At 36.5% G+C, this 16,897-nt stretch overlaps 1 protein-coding gene across 9 annotated transcripts in view; it reads right to left on the reverse strand.

Annotated features, from left to right (window-relative positions):
* The window catches only part of Fryl (FRY like transcription coactivator), a 307,006-nt gene that overhangs the window by 168,398 nt on the left and 121,711 nt on the right, over positions 1-16,897 (reverse strand). The window lies entirely within an intron of this gene.

Here is a 16,897-nt window from a genome sequence, read left to right on the forward strand (position 1 = left end):
GATTAATTTCTTACAGAGAACAAAGATCACTCATCTGAAATGTATATAGCAGAAGTTGGAATGACATCATTGAAAAGCTTAAAATATAAAACTACTGACCTAGAATTTTATATCCAGTGAAAATATCTTTCAAAGAAAGCAAAATAAAAACTTTCAAAACAATAGCCAAAAGAATTTATCACCAACAGATTTGCACTACAAAAAATGTTAAACTAAGTTCTTCAGGTAGAAAGAAAACCACAAAAGATGAAAACATGAATCCACACAATCAAATGAAGAGTGCCAGTGTTTTTCTTTCAAATGTTCTTTAAAAGTTAATTTACAGTGTAGGAATGTAGCTTAATGGTAAAGCACTTGATTTGTATTCATAAGGCCCTGGGGTTTAATCCCCAGCATTGAGAAAGGGGGGGGGGGAGGGGAGAGGGTAAAGGGGAGAGGGGAGGGAGAGGAAAAGAGAAGGGGGGGAAGGGGAAGGAGAAGGGAGAGAGAAAGCTAGGTAGGCTAATCAACTAAAGCAAAAATAATTAACAATGCACTTTTCTGTTCATACTATATGTAGAAAATTAGGTGTGCTACAGAACACCTGTAATCCCAACACTGGGGAGACTGAGGTAGGAGAATCTATAGGGCTATATAGTGAGCTCAAGGCTGGCCTGGACTACATGGCAAGATCCTAGTTCATAAAACAAACAAAAAAATTATTTTAAAAATTTTAAAAATAGGGCTGGGGATTTAGCTCAGTGGTTCCACTGCCTGCCTCACAAGTGCGAGGTCCTGAGTTCGATCCCCAATACCAAAAAAAAAAAAAAATTAAAAAATATATAAGATAGAGAGAAATAAAACATCTGACTACAAAAATAACACAGAAGATGGAGAAGATGAACACAAATATAAGATGAACACAAATATAAGATAAGATGTAAGATACTGGATTCTTATATGTAAAATGTGATCCTATTATTAAGAAGTAGGCTGACATTTTATAAACCCAGAACTACTTTTCAGACTGGTAATAAGCCAATTACAGAACAAATTAAAATATGAGAAAATATATAATTAATCTAAAAATAGGTAAGGGAAGGGGATGGGGAACAAAACAGGGAAAATAGGAAACAAACAGCAAGACAGATTTGAACCCAGCCATATCAATAATTACATTAAATACAAATGACCTAAACAATGTAAGATAACTTAGTGAATAAAACAGATCCCTATGCCTGTGGCAAGGTTGGAATCTAATGATGGAGATAAAAAGTGTATTGTGTGTATGAGAGAAAGAAAGAGAGGGAGAGAGAGATCTCCTATAAACAAAGCACATACAAAATTACAAATTGTGAATAAGTGCTGTGAAGCCAATAAAGAGGGTGTTCTACCAGGGAAACAAACCACAGGGGCCCCCACTAAGATAGGGATGGTCAGAACATGCTACTCTGGGAATGATACTAAATCTAAAACCTCTTCAGAAGTGGCTGTTATGCTTGACCTCAAAAAGGGAAACAGATGAAGAAACTGTCACTGAGCAGGGTAAGCACCAGAGCCCTCTACTTGACTCTTCCACTTCCCTGGAGTATGGGGTGTCTCAAAGAGACCCTGAAATACTCAGATTCCAAGAAATACTGAAATTGATACGAGGATGGTGGAAAAGGATTTTTTATTTTTTTTTGGTACCGGGGAGTGAACTCGGGTCCTTGCGCTTGCACAGCAGGCGGCGAAACCACTGAGCTAAATCCCCAGCCCTGGAAAGGGATTTTGAGCAGGAATGAGATCAGAAAGGCCACTTGATTGGTCAGGTGGAGAATGTACCTGAGAACACAAGAGAAGTCAAAGGACTACTGAAATTGCTGAGGAGTGCAACAATGACTTTAAAAAAGCATACTGATAACAGTAAGAGAAAGATAATAAGAATGGGGGTAAGGACGCAGATTCCAATTTCCCCTACTAGATATATCTTGATATATGTGCTGACTAGTAGGATCAAAAAATAAGCTAAGTATTCAAAAGTGATCCCCAGGACAGGGGACTGGGAAGAAGGTGGTGCCTAATGGCAGAGCAGGTATAGGTGACATGAAGAAAATCTTGGCTATATAAATCGAAACTATTAAAGGAGTGGTGGCAAACTTATGGCATGTGTGTTATTTGTTTTTCTTTTAAGACAAAAGATGTTAAAATCTCAGTTATATTTTCTAAACTAAAACCTCAGTATTCAAGTTTAATTGCAGTGTTGGCACTTTGCAATAAGTAGGTTTTGGGTTGCAGTCTTGGCACTAGTCTAAGAGGTTCGCCATCACTGTACTATGGGGTACCAGGACAGGAGGTAAAAGGGCAGAGAGAGCATGGAATAAGCACACACCAATCCTTCAAAGTTCTCAAGGCATCTTCTTTATTCATGGGGTTGGGGAAAGGTACTTGTAAGCAGACAATAACCACAAATAGATTCAGCTAAACAGGTGAAAAATAAAATGATCAAAGAGACAAGAATTGAAATACATACAGCACTATGAAAGGCAAACAAAGTAAACTACTGAGTTATGAGGGGAATCTGTACTAAAGCAGGTGGACTTGAATTCTGTCTAGAATTCTGAACAGAAAAGTTTCAGGCCACGTCCAAAATTAACTGTTTACGTTAAAAAGAGAAATCAAGTTTCTAATCATAGCCATAAGTGGATTTCTAATAAAAATAAGTTTCACACACATGCTACAGATAAACCAATGCATCAATATGTTCCCCAATTAGCAACATAAACTAGCAAAGAAACATTTAACTAATGCCCTGTCATTTTGGGAGTAAATACCTATGTGGATACACAGCAATTACATTACTGTATGTATGCTGTGAGGTACAATTACCATTACGTCCCTGACACAGGTGATTATTAATAGCTCAACTTGTACCCAGCTTTTGATTTTTCTTTTTTTATCTTTCACACATTAAAAAAGAAATTGCTTCCTCTGCTATCAATGAAACAGTCCAGAAGCTAAAATCATATTTTCTTCTTTGCCCTCAAAAATCATACCAATTTGCTATCATTTGTCAAAATGCTAAGATATTATTTATTGAATAAAAGAAAAATATTTTTCTAAATATATTTGAAATTCATTCTCAAGATCCTAAAAACTTGACAGAAACTTTTATTTGCTCAAAACAATAATTTTTTTAAGGTATGGTTAATAAAAATTCACATTTTAGGATCTGTATTTCTTTAAAACTCCAGTTAAAAGATTAACATATTCATAACACACAAATGTATATACTGTATATATTTATATAATTATGATTAACATAATTTCACTGTCAATATGTGTTATATAGATCTTTCAGGCAGAAAAGTAGATCTGCATCACAATTGATCTTACTGGGAAAAAAATAAGTAAAATTCTATGCATCCTGAATAGGGTGACCATAGAATTGACTGTCAACAGAAAGATTGTTTTAAGCAGGAAGTAGCACTGCGAGGATCTCTGCCAAAACAGCTATATACACCATAACTACCCAGGCATACAGAGATCTGTTGCCAGCTTTTCTAGGAAGTGCTCCCTAAAAAGCAAAGGCTCACAATACCCTCAGCCAACTCATGCACTTCTGCTCTTGTCCCAAATTGTCAGTAGTGTACAAGATTTTCAGCAACTGTGGTTTTTATCACTACAGGTGCCTTTGGTATTAACTCTTGGTTTTAAACCAAGGGTTGATTCAGAAAGGCTATAGAAAGACATAAAATAAATAATCTAAAGGAGGAAAGGAAGAGCCACCAAAATGCAAAGACAATCATATGTAAACACAAAAATTACACTTAGAAAAGAGAGTAGTAGAACAGAAAGAAAAGATGAAGAAGCTGTCCAGTACCACTAAACAGACAAGTGCAAGACATAGAAAAATGTTTATGCTAAAAACAGCCTAATTTCATTATCTTAGTACTCATTAAAGCCTTACTCTAAACCTAGTAAATCAGAAACCATTTTTAAATAGGATTCTCTAGGTGATTCCTAAGCACATTAAAGTGGAAGAAGAATAAATTTAAAATACACCAATACAGAAAATTCCTGGTAGCACTGCTCCCAGCACAGAGGAAGGGGCTTCTGGGCCACTGTACCACTGCTCCCAGTGCAGAGGAGGGGCTTCCAGGTCCATTTAACCATCACTCCCAGAGCAGAGGAAGGGGCTTCCGGGCCATTGTACCACCACTCCCAGCACAGAGGAAGGGACTTTCAGGCCACCAGAGCACTGATTCCAACGCAAAGGAAGGGGCTTCCGGGCCACCGTAGCACTGCTCCCACCACAGAGGAAGGGGCTTCTGAGCTGACATACCACCACTCCCAGCACAGAGGAAGGGGCTTCCAGGCCACTGTACCACCGCTCCCAGAGCAGAGGAGGTGAGCCGCATGGGTGCCAATATCACACACACACACACCCCATCAAAATGAGAAGATACATAAATAAGTCTCAAAACCAGACTTCCAGATCACCTACAGCAACCCAAAAGGGAAAGAAGATGGAACACTCTGATACTCAACCACCTGGACCCACTGAACTGGCAACAAAAGAGGATCTGGAAAAAATGAAATCAGAAATAATTTCTTAGATAACAGCAGAGATTGTGCTCATAGTGCAAGACATGATTAATAAATCTAGAGAGGAATTGAGAAACATGATGGAATACCAACACAGGAAACAAATAGAATTCATAAAACAGATGCAAACAGATTTCCAGGAGATTAAAAACTCCATTGAAAGTCTACAAAGCAGAAGGAGCCAATGTGAGGACAGAATTTCAGATATAGAAGAGAAGATTGCAATTAGTGACCAGGAAAAGAAAAATTGCTTTAAAATTGTAAGGGAACACAAGAAATCAATCCAGCAGCTGCCAGACAATGCAAAGAAGAGTAACATAAGATTGATGGGAGTAACAAAGAAACAGGAGAAAGTGCAGGTGACATAAAAAAACTGTTCACAGAAGTAATGGCAGAAAACTTCCCAAGCAGGAGAAAAGAACTTGACATACAGATAAGTGAGGCATATAGGACTCTAAATAGCCTTGATCAAAAAAATCTACACATAGGCATATAACAGTTAAGATTCCAGAAACCCAAAAGAAGAACAAAGTTCTACAAGAAGTTACAGAAAAGAAACAAATCACATACAAAGGAAAGCCCATCAGAATCACAGCAGACTTCTCAACGCAAACCCTCAAGGCAAGAAGAGCTTGGAGTGAGGTATTCCAAGTCCTAAAGGAAAACAACCTCCAACCCAGACTGATGTTCCCTGCAAAACTATCTTTCAAAATTGATGGAGAAATAATATACTTTCATCACAAAGAGTACCTTAGGAACTTCATGAATACCAGACCAGCACTCCAAAAAATTTTAGGCAACATCCTAGGAAAAGACAACGAGGATCACAACCCCAGGAAGCACAGCAGAATGAACCCATCAAGCACGACAGGAAATTAAATGTAAAGGGGGAGAATCTAACAAAAAGAAAAAGTCATGACAATAAGTCAATACGTATCAGTTATTACCATCAATGTTAATGGTCTCAATTCACCAATCAAAAGAAATAGACTGGCAGAATGGGTCAAGAAGCAAGATCCAACAATATGCTGCATACAAGAAACACACTTAATTCAAAAAGAAACTCACAGACTGAAAGTTCAAGGGTGGAAAACAATACTCCATGCAACGAGAACCCCCAAAAAAGCAGGAGTAGCTATTCTCTTTGCAGATCAAGTGGATTTCAAACCAATACTGGTTAAGAGTGACAAAGAAGGACACTACATCCTTGTAAAGGGAACAATCCAACAGGAAGAGATGACAATCGTAAATATATATGCACTATCGGGCCGGGGATTTAGTTCAGTGGTTCCATTACCTGCCTTGAAAAGTGCAAGGTCCCGAGTTCGATCCCCAGTACCAAAAATAAAAAATAAATATACATGCACCAAATGCTACTGTGCCCAACTATATAAAACAAATACTAACGGACATGAAAAGTCATATATGCACTAATACAATAGTAGTGGGGGACCTCAATACCCCACTGCCACAAATAGATAGATCAACTAGACAAAAAATAAGTAATGAAATACTAGAACTTAATCAAACTCAAACAAATGAACTTAACAGATGTTTACAGAGTGTTCCACCCCACAAAATCAGAATACACATTCTTTTCAGCTGCACACAGGTCGTTCTCCAAAATAGACAACTTACTTGCTCATACAACACGTTTAAGTAAGTGCAAAGGAACTGAAGTTATCCCCTGTATATTATCAGACCATAGTGCTATGAAATTGGAGATCAATAGCAAAAGAAACTGCAAAAATTTCATAAACACATGGAAATTGAACAACATACTTAGGAATAACCAATGGGTCACAGAGGATATTAAAGAAGAAATCAGACAGTTCCTTCAATTAAATGACAATGACAATACAACATATCAGAATCTGTGGAACACAATGAAAGCATCCTACTACTATCTTCTCACACTGACCACACAGATCTGGACCATTATACATTCATACCTGGACATCATCATGCACATTCGCTCATGAATGGCTGCTTTCCGCTCTACAAAGCTAGAGCTGAGTCCTGTATTTGTAATGGAGGCTGGTGGTCTGCAAAGCCCAAAATGTTTACCTGCCAGCCCTTTACAGAAAAGTTTGTTGAGCTCTGCTGTAAGTCATTGTTGCTCAATTTGCAATGTTTTTTTGCTTTTTTTTAAGCTAACAGAAGGCTGGTTTTGCCCACTGAGCAATGTGCTAGATGGTTTTGAAGGAAAAGTCACTGGGCTAAATATGGCAGCTGACAGCAGCTCTTGTTAACAAGTAAAAACTTGCTCTGGCGTATAAAAGACAAGAACCAAAGGACAGAAGACTCAAATTTTCATTCAACAAACATTTACTGAGTGCTTCCTAACCAACCATCTGTCACTGAGCTAATCTCTGGGGCTACCCAAGTAATCAGACCAACTCAACCCTCAAAGAACTCACTAGCTCATAAAAGAAACAGTATGTTTGCGTTAAATGGAATAATAGAGGCTAATAGAAAGTGAGCTTCCTGACAAAGAAAAAGATCAACTGGGGCGCTAGGGTAAGGGAAATTGTTTGCCCCCAGGACTGTCACACAAGAGACATACTCGTCCTGCAGAATTCCTGTTTCAAGAAGCCACGAGAATTAGAAGCTGTAGCCATCTATAGTTCAACCCACAGGCCACTATTTGAACCTGGGTGGAGCTCACCCTTGGACTGGTACATTGCTTCCTGAATTCCTTTTATAGCCCATTTTATTTTGGTTTATCTTTCTAGTATATTCTTTCACTTATATTTTAAAACTTAAATGTAGCATTACTCGCCTTAACTATTCTGTTGTTTTAACCACATTTTACTTAACATTTCTTTTTCTGTTTTCTGGCTTGTTTTATTTTTTATTTTTTGAGACCAGGTCTCACTGTGCTGCCCAGACTGGCTTTAAACTGCTGAGCTCAAGCAGTCTTCCTACCTCAGCCTCCTGAGTAACTGGAACTACAGGCATGCACCACCACACCCCACCACTATCTTCTGATATGCATATTTTTATTGTCTTATTCATCTTTGTGTACCTTCTTTATTTCAGAATGTTTTAACTAGTATTTGTTTATTTAATACTTATAAACCTTTCTTATTCTCTTTTGCTTCAATTATTTTATCTTAGATTTAACACCTCCTTCTTGGCTTGTGAGCTGAAGAAGAAGCAGGGATGATCTGCAGAACAGCAAGCCACTAGGAAGCTGTGGAGCCTGAAGAGTCACGATCCTGGGCAGGTCCTGCCCTTTGGCTTACAAAGCTGGAATGCTCCAAGGGGGTTATAGGTGGGAGGAGGAGACTGAGCATCGGGAGCAACTGAGAGCACCACCCTGGCACAGCAGCTGAAGACTGACTGATAGGAGGAACTGTAATATAGTCCTGCACTGCTTAAAGATGGTGATCCATTCTTAGAAATGCCTCAGAGGTGACTGTGCCCTGTGCAAAGATCGCGGAGTGTATGTATATATGTGAACGATGGTGGCTATGATGTCACTGGTTATAAGATCTTATGAGACACCACCATAGGTACAGTCTGTCATTGACCACAACGTCATCATGTAGCACATGACTGTAAACATCCAGGTTGGTCAACATACCAGTCCACAATGGATAAACCCAGGTGACTCAGATATGACAGGGTAAGTGGGACAGATAGGAAGCAATTCCAGGCCCCTTTGTAAGGAATACTAATGTATCTCTACCTCAATTAAGTTTCTTACAAGTCCTTCCTAAAATGCAGAGAAATAGAGCTTGACATTAACTCTAAGCATACAGCTATTCCTTGGTTAACAACCTATCTGTTTAATGACCGAGGTGCACAGTTCAAACTCAGGACCCACTGCTCAGAATTACAACCCATCTCTTTTTTTCTGTACAGTTCTGTACATCTTGTTTATAGAGCCTCAATGTCTTTTCTTTTGTACGGTATATCCTGTTTATATAGTACTGTAATTTTTGCTAATTGTACTATATAGTAGAATACTGTGGTTTTTTGTAATATACAAAACTGTGAGTAAGAGATATGACAATAAAGGCAAAGTCATCAAGTTGCAGTTTCCTTTGACTGTTTCTCCATTCTGAATATTGTAATATATAGGGGCCTGGGGTTTAGCTCAGTGGTTCCAGCACCTGCCTTGCAAGTGCAAGGTCCCAAGTTCAATCCCCAGTACCCCCCAAAAAAAGAAAAGAAAAAGGAAATGAATATTGTAATATATATACATACTGCATACAAGTCCCCACTTAACGACCAATTCCTAGTAGCAGGAAGGAAACTCAGTAGTTAAACGAGGAATACCTGTAAATGTCTCAGTTTTTGAAAGGAGACAACATGTAACCTGGGCACACAGTCTAAAAAGAATCTTCTCATGAAACGATTAAGCTAACCATGAAAACTGCCAGGAGAAGCTGCTGAAGTAATACTGCTGTACTAACTTCTAAAAACCTCTAGGGCCAGGGATTTAGCTCAGCGGTGCCGCCACCTGGCTCGCAAGCACAAGGACTTGAGTTCGATCCCCATAACCAAAAAAAAGAAGTAAAAACCTCTATAGCTGGCCATAGTGACACAAAACTGTAACCTCAGTACTCTGGGAGGTTGACGTAGGCAAATCCCAAGTTCTAGCCCAGCCTAGGCAACTTAGCAAGACCTAGCCTCAAAATAAGAATTTCTTAAAAAGGAGTGGGGATTCAGGTCAGCGCATAGACCCTAGATTCAGTTTCCAGTACTGTAAAACAAACTCCCTGTATCTGAATCATACAATTGTTTATTTTATTTTATTTTTTAAAAAATTCTTTTATTGGTACATTTTAGGAATACAATACATTTACATTTATCATTGGGTGCTTGTACCTGTACATGATCTATCTTAGTTCTTATTTTTTCCCTCATTACCTCTGCACCCTTCACCCCCTCCACCCTTCCCTATTTACCTAGATTTCGTTTCCATTTTTTTTCTTTTCTCATAATTTTTTCCTTTCCCTTCTTCCCTTTCACCTTCCCCTCCCACCACTACTGCACCTTTGGACCTTTTCCTATTTCAAATTATCAATTATTCATTTTAATCATTTTAATCCTTATTTATACCTTCAGTTTCTCACACTAGAGAAACTAATGAATCATACAATTGTTTAGAAATGGCTACCTGGAAAAGGTTACACTGTGAACCAGGAAGGTCAAGGAAACGCTCTGCCAACTCAAGCCCCCCAACTGCCATGTAGCTATGCCACTGCATGCTGTATCTTTTTGGAATCATGTGCTTTAAAAACCTAGATCAAAATTCCTAGAATATGCTCTATGATGGAAGGCTCCGAGGATAAATTTTTAAATAAACTGATTCATCTACTTCCAAATCAAAAATCCAACTTTTTCTAGTAATTTCAGCTACTCTTCATTGAACATGTAAATTGCTACCTTTTTTTTATAATCCTGAAAACAATGTTAGAAAAAAGACATGATTCAAATTGGTAGGTGAGGTTTAGTGGCCTAAGGACACACAGCGAGCCAGTCACTGGGGGAGTTCAGCTCAGTCTGGATCAAAGTCCCAGTCCATTCCTTTCTCAGTACTTCACTGCCTCTCCCCCAATGGCTATTGGCCCTCCTGGCATCCCTCCTTTATCATAACAATTTTCAGGCGATCCAGAGAAGGCACAAACAACACAGCCTAGAAAGGGTACTCATACTCTCTGATGATCACAGCCTGAAAAGTACTGCAAAAGCCTCTCTTAAGGGAAACTATTTTACATCATGACGCTAGGAAGCCCAACCCTTCCAAATCCCATTTGTATAACCAAGAAGAACCTCTGCAATCCCTCCCACACTTACACAATGAGTAGAGGGTACCATGTGGGTCAGGCTAGAAGTTCCCTTATTTAGAACTCAGAATCTTCCGAGACATTGTCCTGCCTAATAATCTTCTACCTCATCAGAATTCCAAAGGATTCCCCATGCATGTTGTCCTTCAGTTTCTCAAAACCATGAGCATCTGAAATGTCAGAAGGAATCCTCATCTCAATTTTCTCCCAAGAACTTCTCTAAATTTCCTATTAACAGTTGGGTCTTTGATGAAAAGAATCACTTTTATCTAACTGGTCCCCTTCTACAAAGAAAGTGATCCACCATGCTATTCCTCTAACCACTGTTAGTAATATCAAACAAAAATTTGTCTTCTAGTTTTTTGAGGAATCTCCACACTGATTTCCATAGTGGTCGTACTAGTTTACATTCCCAACAACAATGTAGTAGAACTCCTTTTTCCCCTACATCCTGACCAGCATTTGTTGTTATTAGATTTTTTTTTATGATAGCCATGCTTGCTGGGATCAGATGGTATCTCAGTGTCATTTTAATTTGCATTTCTCTGATGGCCAGTGATGATGAGCATTGTTTCACGTATTTACTGGCCATTTGTACTTCTTCTGAGAAGACATATTCATTTCAGTTGACTATTTTGAAAATAATGATATCTAGTGTAATAACTATTAGTTACTCTATTATGAAATTTTTCATAAAATTTTTTAGAAACTTTTCTGAACTAAGACAATTTAACCATTAAGAGCAATGGTTCTGCAAAAAACAATACTGAAAGCAAAAATCACTTATTAAGGAAACCAGTTAGTAACAGTGTCTACTCTTCTTTCTTTATTCAAATACAGATAGTATTCTGGGGGGGCAGAAGGAAGATGATCACAAATTCAAGCCTAGCCTGGGAAACTTAGCAATTTAGTGAGACCATGTCTCAAAATTAAAAAATAAAAAGAGCTGGGGGTGTAGCTCACTGTAAAGGCCTTGGGCTCAATTCCTAGTACTGCAAAAGGAGATAGATAGATAGATAGATAGATAGATAGATAGATAAATAGATAGATAGACAAATAAGATAGACAGACAGACAGACAGATGACTTTAAAATACATCAAAGCATTTGAATGTTTAAAACTACTGCTAAATTTTGGTTCATCCCTGCTAGCTAGCTGTGCTGAATACCTCAAGAAGTCCCACATACCAGTATATTTTTTGCCACAGTTTTAAACTGGGATGTCTCCAAAAGGCACATAGCACTATGGGGTGGAGGTGGAACCTATAAGAGGTGGGTCCTAGTGGGAGGTCTTCATGTCGTTGGGGACTATACCATTGAAGGAGATTGTGGGACCAGCTCTTTTTGTTTTGGGGTGTGTGCGTGTGTGTGTTTTGCTTCCTGACCAGGAGGTGAGCAATTCTCCCCTGCCACATGCCCCCACAGTGATGTTCTGCCACACACCCAAAGCAACACACCATGACAGTGGACTAAAACATCTAAAACTATGCACCAAAATGAACCTTTTTTCTTTTAAGTTGAATGTCTCAGGTATTTGTTATAGTAGCAGAAAGTTGATGAACAAATACATCATTTAAACATTTCTATTTCATGCAATCATTAACACTTTGTAATGAAATGGAAATAGTACTTCAAGATGTATGCTCTTAATGGCTTTGTAAAAGTCACTCAAATAGCTATTGACTTAATCAGCTTACCTTACCAAAGTGTTATAAAAAAAAAGAAAATCAGCTAGCTGTTCATTAAAGTGAAAGACAGATCTAAAAGAGTAATGCTCAATACATACTAGAATTAAAGTTTCTTCCTATTGAGATATATATCCTAGTTAAAATGGAACCAGCCAAAAACGTATATGCTCTTAAAAAAAACAAACTGGGTAGACTTCCTTAAAAAAATTAGACCTAAAGATTCAAAAACATCAAACAACACTGTAATGAGATAAAGCAGAAGGAGCAAATGCTTGATTTTCAAATGGTGGCATAGCTGTATCACTTAGTTTAAAAATAAAAAACCTCTAATCATTTGCTTAAGCCTCCTTGAACTTCTAAAATCTTGAATAACAACTTATCTTACAGGCTTGTGTAAGGAAATTTAGGTAACATTCACAAATTTAGCCTTTATTTATTAAGCAACTATTACATGCCAAACCCTGAAACACATTGAAAAAAACAATTCCCTGTATACCTGATATTGTATTTTAAGCAGGAAAAGGGGCCTGACATGCACTAAATACATAGACAAATGTCTTTTTTATTTTACTGATAACTGAAATGATGACAAGTGTCCCTTTGAATACAGAAGTCACTCATATGTTTCTTTCATTCTAAACATTGATTTACATACTTTATTCTGTTCAATGTATCACTGTCTCTCCTCCTGGTAGATTATAAGAATCAATGTCCTAATGTATTTTTGTCACATTAACACTTATGCTTAATTCCAAACGGAAAGAACAACAATAAAAATAAGGTTGATTCTATCAGAATAAAAATAATCCAATCCTGGATTCACAAAGTCTCTGGAGCTGTCACAACAGAATTCTGAAGAAATGCACATACCTGATTTTTAGGACCTGTTTCTATCATTTGTGGTTTTCTAATAGTAAGAAAACACTGCAGTACATTCTTACAAGTAAAGGCATTTTCTCCCCATGAATTTTTATGCCTGAAGATAAATATCATATGTTCTAATTCAACTAGTGAAGATAAATATCATATGTTCTAATTCAACTAGTATTTACCTGTGAAATCAGTCTTTTTTACTACGGTGCTGGGGATAGAACCCAGGATCTTGCACATCTTAGGTAAGGGTTCTACCACTGCTACCACTGAGCTGCATTCCCGGTCCCCCAAATTGTTGATCACACAAGTAGGACTCTACATAAAAACTATGAGGATATTTAAGCATCTCATGAATAAGATTACCTAATGTACTCTGTCATCATTCTAACATTAAGGAAGTAGTAAGGCAAATAAATGATTTACTAATTTCACAATATTGCAATATTATAATGCTATTTTTATATATATATATTTTATAATTGCAATATTATAATGCTATATACATAAAGTCCCTTTACTCTGAAGTTCAGCTGTTGTCTAATCATTTCATTTAAAAGCTCCATTCAAGTAGAAATCATAAGAGAAAGATAAGAGGTCTCTCAAGGTTTTATTTTAACTTCAAATATAAAATTCTTGTTTAATCCTCACCCTTTTAATATAGTGCCAAGGCCTTGTCTTTTTTTTTTTTTTTTTTGGTACTGGGGATCAAACTCGGGTCCTGGAGCTTGCGCAGCAGGTGGTGAAACCACTGAGCTAAATGCCCAGCCCAAGGCCTTGTCTTTTAATGCAGATTTGTTGAGGATACCACTGTCCCTTTTGCCTAACCAAACCCACATATATCAGTTATGATTTTCAGCTTCAGAAAGTATACCAGGGTGAAATTTTTCCAATCTTGCACATTTCTCTGACCTATGTTTAAATTCAAACACATTTTTTTTTAGGAATTCATCTTTATAGAATCTGACCAAACCACTCAACTTTTTACACCAAAATAACTTTCTCTTCAATCTCATACTGTACCAAATTATGTAACACATAATTAAATTACATAGTCTTAATAACAAGTATAATTGGCATAAACAGGTTTATTTAAAAATATAACCAACTCTGAGTAGGTCCACAACTCAGCCTGTTGTGGCTGAGTTGAAACACTGTCTGGGGAATCCAACCATGTGCAGTGTACTGTAGGCACACTGTGTTCGTCTATGTTACAAAGGAATCAAGATATTGGTAAATCCAGTGGTTTGAGAATATCTATAAAAATGTTTAAACATTAAGCCACTTAACATTTAAAGTTCAAAACTCAAAATTACCAAAAGCGAAGAACATGTTCTTTAAAATACTGACACCCCCCCACTAATTCATCAGTTCTGCATATTTTTGCTAAAGAAATCCTAAGCATCTATAAATAATTCTACAGTTAAAAGTAGGTTTCTACATTTTCTAAGCTAAACTTGTTCTTGATCAATCCTCTCACAAAAGTATACTTATCCATCTACATTAAAATCTTATCTAGCATTTCTTAGGAAAAATATTTTAAATACTGAATTAACAATTAGAAAAGTTGAGAACAAACTGATTCAGATGCAAAATTATGAGGCTCCATACCAGCTTTTCTCCTTTTTTTTTTCATTATTACATGAAATCTCTCAACATCCTCAATTTCATTTATTAAATGAGAAATCACAACACTCCTTAGGGGAACTGTTCCAGTCATATTTTCATGATTTCTGGCTAAACTACATTACCTCCACCCTAATACCATAAATGAATCTTACTTCCTATTTATTTGTGGGAAACATGTGGATTCTATCCTTACATACTGTACAAGTTTAGTATCAGAGCTCAACATTCAAGACAAAGGCTTTCATTGGTTAGCAGGAATTTAAGGAACAGACATTTTGAAATTATCATTAGTATATGTTTGCAGTACATAATGTTTACATTCCTTGGGTGGAGTTGGTACATGTATATGAAACATCTTAATTCCTTTTGTTATTCCCTTTCCCTTCCTCCCCTCCCCACTTCCTCCATTTCTTGATCCTCTTCCCATTTGAGAATGATCTACCTCCCTACTTCCTATTATCTATCTTTTATTTTGCTCTTTATTTATAATATGGGTTTCTCATATAAGGGAAACCATGTTTTTAAGCCTGTGAGGACCAAACATTTAAAAATCAAATCTCTCCACATAAATGCCCACATTCTTTATATTAATTTTGAATATTCATTCCCTAAAACTGAACTTTACTTTTGAAGAGAAAAACTGGGGAATAGTTATTGACAAAGAACCTGCAGGCTCAGAAATTTCAAAGATATGAGATTCTTCAGTGCTCCCTATTTTGCTGTTTTGTCCTTGCTTAGTAAAAAGATACATCCAGTCTTTGTAAATAGGGAAGGGTGGAGGGGGTGAAGGGAGGGCTAGGAACGGGGAAAAAATAAGAACCAAGATGCATCATGTAAAGGTACAAGTTCCCAATGAGAAATGTAATTGTGTTGTATACCTAAAATGTACCAATAAAAGAATTTAACAACAAAAAAAAGATACATCCTACGCAAATTTTTAGTCATTAACTTGTCATTATTTGCAAATTAATATAAATTAAGAGATCTAATTATTACACTTTGTAACATTATTCTACATTCAAAAGAGTGTAACAATCTTAGAAAAAAGAAAGAGCAAGTTCAGATATAAATGAGCCATAAAAATAGGCATGGCATATTTACATTTAAACACCAAGTCTAGTTATACAATAAATAAATGATTTAAGACAGAAAGTGAAAGGAAAAGTAAATTTTAATAACATAACTGCACCTATTTATATATAATATATGGTATATACATTATACATGTAGTATATGTAATATATGAATATACAGTTGAACACAAAACTATGCTTACTGGTTCACAGATATATTATGGAGGTAAGGCCATATCAGTGGTCTCATCTTTATTTCCCCCACTCAGATGAGTGAAATCAAAAAGACAACTTTTAGTTTTTCCTTTTTTTTTTTTTAAAGACAACTTTTAATACCAGTACATTGTAGGTATTAATATAGATTTCTTTTTAAACCTTAAAGGCTCCTTTGTTTTCCACATGATTGTTATTTTTAAGCAGAAATTATTGTTGCTCATCATAAATACAACTCTATGTTGAAAACTGACATAAAATAGTATTAAAAAGAATACAAAGTAATTGAGACCCTCATATCCTGCCCTAAGCAGCTTAATTTGAGAAATGTTTTAAAGGTAAAGGAGCACTGTCTATCAAAGTTTTAAATGCTCATAGAAATGTATACTAGAAGCAATCATCCAAAAGTACAAAGTGACAGAGAAATGAATATTAATTACATAATTATTTTAATAATTAAGTCATTCTAAATGTTCATGAATAAAAAATTGAATAAATCATTGTGTCCATACAGTGGAGCATGCTTTAAATGAGACAGAAAGTTGCTTATGATGTAATAAATGAAAAGGCAAGTATCAGAACTGTTTGGTCTCCCATCCAAGTACTAACTGGACCTGACCCTGCTTAGCTTCTGAGATCAGACGAGATCAGGCACATTCAGTGTGGCATGGCCGTACACTCAGAACTATTTGGACACTAAAACTATTTTTAAAATCCAGTAAGAATGTGTATGTGAGGGGCCAGGGATTTAGCTCAGTGGTTTCGCCACCTGCTGCGCAAGCACAAGGACCCGAGTTCGAGTTCAATCCCCAGTACCAAAAAAACAAAAAAAAGAATGTGTATGTGAATGTTTACATGTAAATATTTAAAATATGCATAAAGCACAGTTAAAATACACAACAAATTTGCAGGTTTACAGAAACTCTTCTACTAAATATTGCATTAATTTATATGAGCAGTTATCTACTCCCTAAAATATAAAATCTCATAAGAATATTTTAACATTTTAAACTTTTTAATCAGAAATTTTAAAACTTGACACCTTTCTATTTGCTAGT

This window comes from Heterocephalus glaber, unplaced genomic scaffold (genome assembly GCF_053883595.1).
Source record: "Heterocephalus glaber isolate CG9 unplaced genomic scaffold, H.glaber_assembly_v1.0 deba00001509, whole genome shotgun sequence".
In the NCBI taxonomy this organism is placed as follows: Eukaryota; Metazoa; Chordata; class Mammalia; order Rodentia; family Bathyergidae; genus Heterocephalus; species Heterocephalus glaber.